This window comes from Pithys albifrons, chromosome 2 (assembly GCF_047495875.1).
Source record: "Pithys albifrons albifrons isolate INPA30051 chromosome 2, PitAlb_v1, whole genome shotgun sequence".
Classification (NCBI taxonomy): Eukaryota; Metazoa; Chordata; class Aves; order Passeriformes; family Thamnophilidae; genus Pithys; species Pithys albifrons.
The window spans coordinates 120,336,870-120,345,765 of NC_092459.1; the positions used below are offsets into that span (position 1 = coordinate 120,336,870).

The window sequence follows — 8,896 nt, forward strand, 5'->3', positions numbered from 1 at the left end:
TGGTTGGAAAGTCAAGTGAAGCTTGCCCAGGTGGCCAAGAAGGCCAATGGGATCCTGGCCTGGATCCAAAGGAGCGTGGGCAGCAGGCCCAGGGCAGTGACCCTTCCCCTGGACTCTGCCTTGGGGAGGCCACACCTTGAGTGTTGTGTTCAGTTCTGGGCCCCTCAGTTGAGGCAAGAGATTGAGGGGCTGGAGCGGGGCCAGAGAAGAGCAACGAGGCTGGAGAAGGGACTGGATTTGGCACTGAGTGTCCTCTGAAACACCTCCAGGGACAGAGAATCCACCATGTCTTGATCCAAGCCCACTGTGATCACCAGCCCAGGGCACAGAGTGCCCTGGGCTGGTGATCACAGTGGGGTTGGATCAAGGGTTGGAATTGATGATCTCAGAGATCTCTTCCAACCCAAGTGAGAAGAGCAACAAGGCTGGAGAAGGGACTGGAGCACAAGTGCTGTGGGGAGAGGCTGAGGGAGCTGGGGGTGTTCAGCCTGGAGAAGAGGAGGCTCAGAGGTGACCTCAGCACTGTCTGGAACTGCCTGAAGGGAAGTTCTGGCCAGCTGGGGGTTGGTCTCTTCTCCCAGGCACTCAGCAATAGGACAAGGGGGCACGATGGGCTCAAGCTCTGCCAGGGGTGGTTTAGGTTGGATATCTGGAAAAAATCCTTTGCAGAGAGAGTGCTCAGGGATTGGAATGGGCTGCCCAGAGAGGGGGTGGGTTCCCCATCCCTGGAGGTTTTTCAGCTGAGCTTGGCCGTGGCACTGAGTGCCATGATCTGGTAAAGGGACTGGAGTTGGACCAAGGGTTGGATTTGATGATCTCAGAGGGCTTTTCCAACCCAATCCATTCTGTGATTCCATGATAAACTCTCTTCCTCTCCAAGGAGATGAAATATTGGAAAAACCAGTCCCTGGACTGGTGGCACATGCTGCTCTTACTGGTCTGGCAGGGGTTTAACACAACCAGCCTGTGCTGCAGAAAACACTCCTATTTATATGTTCATATACACACACGTTGGGTCACTTTTAATGCAAATATTGAAAAAAAAAAAACCACAACATCTTCTGGCTGCAGGATGTGGATTTAAACAGACAACAACCCACACGTGCCACTGCAAGAGCTGTGCTAAAATCAGCAGTGCTGGTGCCAGGGAGCTGGAGGTGCTGACAACAGGCAGGAAAATGGGATCTCACCGTGCTTTGTTCCCTGGCAAGTACCTGCACTGTTATCAGGAGATGCAGGATATGAGGCTCTGACACTGCTCTGATTCATACCCTGGAATGAAGCAGACATTTGATGGCATCTGCAGTGCTGACTCAACCCTGTATCTTCCCTGCTCATCTTGTTGGTGCAGGGAAAAAGGGTTTGGAGGGAGAGGCAGCCGGAACCAGCCACGGCTCCACTCGCTGCCTCGGGGCCTCGCTGGGAAACAGAGGCACACAAGGAAAATAAATGCACTCCTGCCTCCATCCCACATCCACCAGAGCAAGGCTCTCAGCTGGTTTTCTCCACCCAGACTTGGAAAGGCAACTCAAAGGAAAAAAACAAAGTCCAAGTGCTCCACTTTCGGAATATATTTGAAATTAAAAGAAAGTAAACCTTGCCCTGTCTTCTCCAGGCACTTCATTCCCAGCCAGCCTCGGGAAAAGGTGGAAGACAAACATTTCCTGGTTGAGGCTCATTCTACCTCCAAGCAGCTGTTTCCAAAGTCTGCATTTATTTATTTTATTAAGTTTCAGCTCTGGCACAGCTCATTTTCTTCCTTTGGGGGAATAAACAAGAAGAGCAGCCCAGCAAGTAATGAAAGACATTCTCCTCCAACTCTGCAAGTACAGAGAATAATTTGGGTGGGAAGAGAGCTGAAAAATCACCTTGTTCCAACCCCCTCCTATAGCCAGGGACACCTTTCCCTAGACCAGGTTGCTCCAAGCCCCATCCAACGTGGCCTTGTGTGGGTCTTTATCCCCATGGCATGACCCAGGTTGGGTTGTCCATGTTGGACAAAGGTAATTATGGAAAAGGACTGTCTATGCCTCATGTGCCTCTTGGTATTTTATTTTCACTGTCCCTGGAGGTTTTTCACCATCCCTGGAGGTGTTTAAGGTGAGACTGGACGTGGCACTGAGTGCCATGATCTGGTGATCACAGTGGGGTTGGATCAAGGGTTGGACTTGATGATCTCGGAGGGCTTTTCCAACCCAACTGAGAAGAGCAACAAGGCTGGAGAAGGGAGTGGAGCACAAGTGCTGTGGGGAGAGGCTGAGTGAGCTGGGGGTGTTTAGCCTGGAGAAGAGGAGGCTCAGAGGTGACCTCAGCACTGTCTGGAACTGCCTGAAGGGAAGTTCTGGCCAGCTGGGGGTTGGTCTCTTCTCCCAGGCACTCAGCAATAGGACAAGGGGGCACGATGGGCTCAAGCTCTGCCAGGGGTGGTTTAGGTTGGATATCAGGAAAAAATCCTTTGCAGAGAGAGTGCTCAGGGATTGGAATGGGCTGCCCAGAGTGGGGGTGGATTCCCCATCCCTGGAGGTTTTTCAGCTGAGCTTGGCCGTGGCACTGAGTGCCATGATCTGGTAAAGGGACTGGAGTTGGACCAAGGGTTGGACTTGATGATCTCAGAGGGCTTTTCCAACCCAATCCATTCTATGATTCTGTGATTCTAATTCTGACAGTGTCTGGTGAAGAGTTGGGGTCTCAGAGGGGAGGGAATCCCACATGGAAGTGCCATGGGGAGGGAAGAGCTGAGCTCACATGTTGTGAGTGACAACCAAGCCACACCGGGACGTGCCTTTGCTGTGACTCAGCCTGGAACTGCCCTCAGTCAAGACTTGTCCTTGATGAGACACGACTTCCCTGGAAAGGAGGCTCAGTCCTGGCACTGGGCACAGAGTGCCCTGGGCTGGTGATCACAGTGGGGTTGGATCAAGACATGTTGGATTCTCTGTCCCTGGAGGTGTTTCAGAGGACACTCAGTGCCACGTCCAGTCCCTTCTCCAGCCTCGTTGCTCTTCTCTGGCCCCGCTCCAGCCCCTCAATCTCTTGCCTCAACTCAGGGGCCCAGAACTGAACACAACACTCAAGGTGTGGCCTCCCCAAGGCAGAGTCCAGGGGAAGGGTCACTGCCCTGGGCCTGCTGCCCACGCTACTTTGGATCCAGGCCAGGATCCCATTGGCCTTCTTGGCCACCTGGGCACACTGGTGGCTCCTCTTGAGCTTCCTGTCAATTAGTCAGATCCAGAGTCATCAGGGATGGACAACAGGGAGCACCTCATTGATCCTCATGGGTTTTGGGAGCTGCTTCCAACTGCAACCACCGAGGTGTCCAGGTGGGCAGAGCCCTTCAGGTGAACAAGCAGCAAACCCTGCCCAAGCCTCAGTGCATCCACATCTGCAGTTCCACCAAACATTCCCCATTCCGGTTCATCTCTCCTGTTTAATTAATCACAAGCAGAAACTCAGGGGCAGGAGGCTGTTCTAGGACAGTGACAGTACACAGACATTAAATAAAATATAAACACCTCATCTATACTTAACACCAGGTTTGATCTTCACTGTTTTGCTCTCCTTTTTCAAGGTGATTTGTGATTTCTTAGATGCATTTTGGAAAGGGGAGGGCTGACTTACTGCGTAATCTCATTTTTGATCTATTATTAAATGCCTGCTTGCTTTTTTTTTCTCTTTTTTTTTTACCCTTTCTCTTGAAGCCAGAGGCCCCAGCAGGAATTACAGCCAGAGAGAAAGGTGAACTGCGAAATGAAAGCTCAGAGAGAAAGAATTGCTTGGGCTTTTTGTTTTAAATGTTCAGATTTTTGGCTGTAAATCTCTGATTTGCAAACCAAGGCCAGGCTCAGGACCCCATGAAAGTTCAGGATAGGACCACAGCCTGCAGAGCACGAGCCCAGTGGCATTATAGAATCACAGAATCACAGAATGGATTGGGTTGGAAAAGACCTCCAAGATCATCAAGCCCAACCCTTAGTCCAACGCCAGTCCCTTTACCAGATCATGGCACTCAGTGCCATGGCCAAGCTCAGCTGAAAAACCTCCAGGGATGGGGAATCCACCCCCTCTCTGGGCAGCCCATTCCAATCCCTGAGCACTCTCTCTGCAAAGAAATTTTTTCTCATCTCCAACTTCAATTTCCCCTGGCAGAGCTTGAGCCCATCGTGCCCCCTTGTCCTATTGCTGAGTGCCTGGGAGAAGAGACCAACCCCCACCTGGCCACAACTTCCCTTCAGGCAGTTCCAGACAGTGCTGAGGTCACCTCTGAGCCTCCTCTTCTCCAGGCTAAACACCCCCAGCTCCCTCAGCCTCTCCCCACAGCACTTGTGCTCCAGTCCCTTCTCCAGCCTCGTTGCTCTTCTCACTTGGGTTGGAAGAGACCTCTGAGATCATCAAGTCCAACCCTTGATCCAACCCCACTGTGACCACTGTGGCACTCTGTGCCCTGGGCTGGTGATCTCAGTGGGGTTGGATCAACACAGGGTTGATTCTCTGTCCCTGGAGGTGTTTCAGAGGACACTCAGTGCCACATCCAGTCCCTTCTCCAGCCTCGTTGCTCTTCTCTGGCCCCGCTCCAGCCCCTCAATCTCTTGCCTCAACTGAGGGGCCCAGAACTGAACACCTTCTGTCTGACCATTTCTAGGCAGCTGCTTCCAGGATCCACCAGAGATCAGCTGCAGGTCTAATAAAGACACAGACATGGGACTGGAAACCCTTTTCTCCTTCCCAAGGGAACCAGAGAAACAGAAGAGATGAAGGAAGCAACGTGAACCTTCAATTCCAACTCACCCAACCATCATAAAATGGTTTTTGGGATCTCCAGTGACCAAATCACCTCTACCACAAAAACTGTTGTCTTTGACACAGGAGCAGATGTTCCCTCACCTTCCAATTTTTGCTGGATACGACTGACTCAAGTTTCTGGGCACAAAACAAGCTGGAAAGAGCCTGTTCCCACAGATGTGTTTGCTAAAAAAACCCCAGAGCTGGATGTCACCACGACACGAGGGGTGTTTGTGCCACCTCCAGCCTGGATCTCCTCCTGCCTCCACTTAAACTCAGCAAAAAGGAGCCAAATCAAAGCATCTGTCTGCATTTGGCATTATCTGCCACGAAATGTCAAACTTTTCAACAGGAATTCCAACATTTCCATCCTCCCTTCCCTCAAAGCACGAAGACTCACATACAGAAGCCAAAAATGCATCAGAGATAAAAAACATGACCTACACTGGCCACAAATGGAGTGAAGCTGGAGTTGTTTCTTGGAGAGCAAAGGGTCCTGCTGGGGAAAAGCCCACCTGGGTTTCTCCATTCCCTGGTGTCACCTCTGAGTTTGCTTCCCATGCATCTGTTTATGTGGAAATGTGAGTGCACATGTGGTTAAACCCCCATGAGTAATGGATGGAACCTGCACAGCGTGTCAAAATCTTCCCTCTCTCCAGATGTAACAGCATTTCACATGCACTTGAGACGTTGGCACCAACATTTCATCTCTTTTCTTATGAGAAGCTGGGGTACATTGAACAAATTACACTGATTTTAGGTCTCAGCTGTAGATTCTGTGCTGGCACCATCGCAGCAAGGAAGCCACAGGTACCCCCAGGCCTTTTGCTCTGGGATCAGCAGACTCACATCCCCCTCACTTCATGGAATCACAGAATGGATTGGGTTGGAAAAGACCTCCCAGATCATCAAGTCCAACCCTTGGTCCAACTCCAGTCCCTTTACCAGATCATGGCACTCAGTGTCACGGCCAAGCTCAGCTGAAAAACCTCCAGGGATGGGGAATCCACCCCCTCTCTGGGCAGCCCATTCCAATCCCTGAGCACTCTCTCTGCAAAGAAGTTTTTTCTCATCTCCAACTTCAATTTCCCCTGGCAGAGCTTGAGCCCATCGTGCCCCCTTGTCCTATTGCTGAGTGCCTGGGAGAAGAGACCAACCCCCACCTGGCCACAACTTCCCTTCAGGCAGTTCCAGACAGTGCTGAGGTCACCTCTGAGCCTCCTCTTCTCCAGGCTAAACACCCCCAGCTCCCTCAGCCTCTCCCCACAGCACTTGTGCTCCAGTCCCTTCTCCAGCCTCGTTGCTCTTCTCTGGCCCCGCTCCAGCCCCTCAATCTCTTGCCTCAACTGAGGGGCCCAGAACTGAACACAACACTCAAGGTGTGGCCTCCCCAAGGCAGAGTCCAGGGGAAGGGTCACTGCCCTGGGCCTGCTGGCCACGCTACTTTGCATGTACTGGTCCCGTCCCCCCTCAGCTCCCGCTTTGGAGAGGCACATTCCCACAATCCCTGGGACTCATCTGGGCTCCAGCTCCCGGACCCGGTCAGGTCTGCAGCAGTGGGGATGGCCAGACAAATATCTCAGCACCTTTTGTTTTTACCACCCTTTCCAGGGTCACAGATAACACAGTTTTCCCTCTTTTGCAGCATCCTCCAATCCCTGAGCTGAGCAGCTCTGGCCATGACACATCCCTGGCTCCCAGACCCCAGCCATGCTCCTGCTTCCCACGCCTGCAGCATCTCCTGACTGCTCCTTGGGGATGGGGATGGGGGAGAAACCCTGAAAAAAAACCCTCCTGCAGCAGCCCAGGGGCGAGAAACAGGCACAGGAGGAGCAGGTAAGAGGGCAGAAACAGCCACAGGAGGAGCAGGTAAGAGGGCAGAAACAGCCGCAGGAGGAGCAGGTAAGAGGGCAGAAACAGCCACAGGAGGAGCAGGCAGGAGGGCAGAACAGGTGGAGCAGGCAGGAGGGGAGAAAGAGCCACAGGAGGAGCAGGCAGGAGGGCAGAAACACCCCCAGGAGGAGCAGGCAGGAGGGCAGAAACAGGAGGAGCAGGCAGGAGAGCAGAAATACCCCCAGGAGGAGCAGGCAGGAGGGCAGAAACACCCCCAGGAGGAGCAGGCAGGAGGGGAGAAAGCCACAGCAGGAGGCAGGAGGGGAGAACAGGAGGAGCAGGCAGGGGGGCAGAAACAGGAGGAGCAGGCAGGAGAGCAGAAATACCCCCAGGAGGAGCAGGCAGGAGGGCAGAAACACCCCCAGGAGGAGCAGGCAGGAGGGCAGAAATACCCAGAGGTGGAGCAGGCAGGAGGGGAGAAACAGCCACAGCAGGAGGCAGGAGGGGAGAACAGGAGGAGCAGGCAGGGGGGCAGAACAGGTGGAGCAGGCAGGAGGGGAGAAAGAGCCACAGGAGGAGCAGTCAGGAGGGCAGAAATACCCACAGGCAGGAGCAGGCAGGAGGGGAGAAACAGCCACAGCAGAAGGAGGCAGGAGGGGAGAACAGGAGGAGCAGGCAGGAGGGGAGAAACACCCCCAGGAGGAGCAGGCAGGAGGGCAGAAATACCCACAGGCAGGAGGCAGAGCACAGAGCAGCCGTCACAGACACCGAGGCTGCCGAAATAAAGGGGCACAAGGTTCTCTTCGCGGCCACTGAGACGCGTTTGAAGGTGAAGGTTGGCCGTGAAAACATCTGTGGCCACAGGGAGCCCAGACTGCCCAGAGCAGAGCGGAACACAAAGAAACCCAGCCCAGCATGATGAAATACAAGTTTATTTGCTTTAGCCCGGGTCCAACTTCCCTGCCTGGCTCAGGAAAATGTCTTTAAAGCTGCTCTGTCTGGGGGCTTTTATGCTAAACAGGTTTTTAACCAGCTGACCGACCAAAGCACAGTAAGAGGGAGATGGTGAGCCCTGAGCACCCCCAGACCTATGACACGAACGGGGACCCGAGCACGGAACTGAGACAGGAGCATCCTGACTTCTCCAAGCCCTTTTGCTCCCCCTGCACCCTCCTGGTTCGCATCCCAGGACGAGGAGTTAACGCAGCCTTAGCCAAACGACGGAGAGGTAACACCATATGGGGCTCCCGAGATCCCGCTCCGAGGGGAACCCAAACCCATTAATTCATCCACTTCTGGGGACCACTCACCTCCTCTCTGACCATTCCAGGCTCTCCCTCCCGGCAGGGAATTCTCCTCGCGGCACAGCAGCCCTTTCAGAGGCGGCAATTCTTACATCCCCCACGACCCGAACTGCCCAACTCGACCGCAACTTTCGGCGGCGGCAGCAGCGGAGCCCCCGCCCGCTGTTCGAGCGCTGCCGTCACAATAAACCGAATTTATGTTGCACCATCCCGGCGCTGCGGGAGAGCAGCCAGTGCCAGTGCCGCCCCCAGGGCCACGGCACGAGTTTCCCACAACTTTAGGGGTCTGAGTGAAAACCCAAACCCCCTCTCCACCAAGGCAGCTGCCAGATCAGCCAAGGGTCCGTCTCACGGCGAAAATCCCCCAGCCCCGGGGACAGCCCCAGGGACAGGGACATCTCCAGTCCCAGAGACACGTCCAGGGACAGCCCCAGCCCCAGGGACATCTCCAGTCGCGGGACAGCCCCAGCGACAGGGACACCTCCAGTCCCAGAGACACGTCCAGGGACAGCCCCAGCGACAGGGACACCTCCAGTCCCAGAGACACGTCCAGGGACAGGGACAGGGACATCTCCAGTCCCAGAGACACGTCCAGGGACAGCCCCAGCGACAGGGACACCTCCAGTCCCAGAGACACGTCCAGGGACAGCCCCAGCCCCCGGGACATCTCCAGTCGCGGGACAGCCCCAGCGACAGGGACACCTCCAGTCCCAGAGACACGTCCAGGGACAGCCCCAGCGACAGGGACACCTCCAGTCCCAGAGACACCTCTAGTCCCGGGGCCAGTCCCAGCTACAGGGACATTCTCAGCGACGGGGACAGCCCAAGCCTCGGGAACAGCCCCAGCCCCAGGGACACCTTTAGGCTCAGGGACATCTCCAGCCTCGGGGACAACCCCAGCCACGGGGACATCTCCAGCCCCAGAAACACCTCCAGGCCCGGGGACAGCCCCAGAGACAGGGACAGCCCCAGGGACAGGG

At 54.8% G+C, this 8,896-nt stretch overlaps 1 protein-coding gene across 2 annotated transcripts in view; it reads right to left on the minus strand.

Annotated features, from left to right (window-relative positions):
* Positions 1-8,896, minus strand: part of EXTL3 (exostosin like glycosyltransferase 3) — a 161,234-nt gene that overhangs the window by 151,820 nt on the left and 518 nt on the right. The window contains exon 1 of one of the 2 annotated variants that reach the window (XM_071547628.1): positions 7,923-8,080. The exons of the other annotated variant lie outside the window; for it this stretch is intronic. The gene's annotated coding sequence lies outside the window, so the exon portion shown is untranslated. Of the gene's footprint in view, positions 1-7,922; positions 8,081-8,896 lie in introns of those variants that run through there. 2 annotated transcript variants of the gene reach the window in all.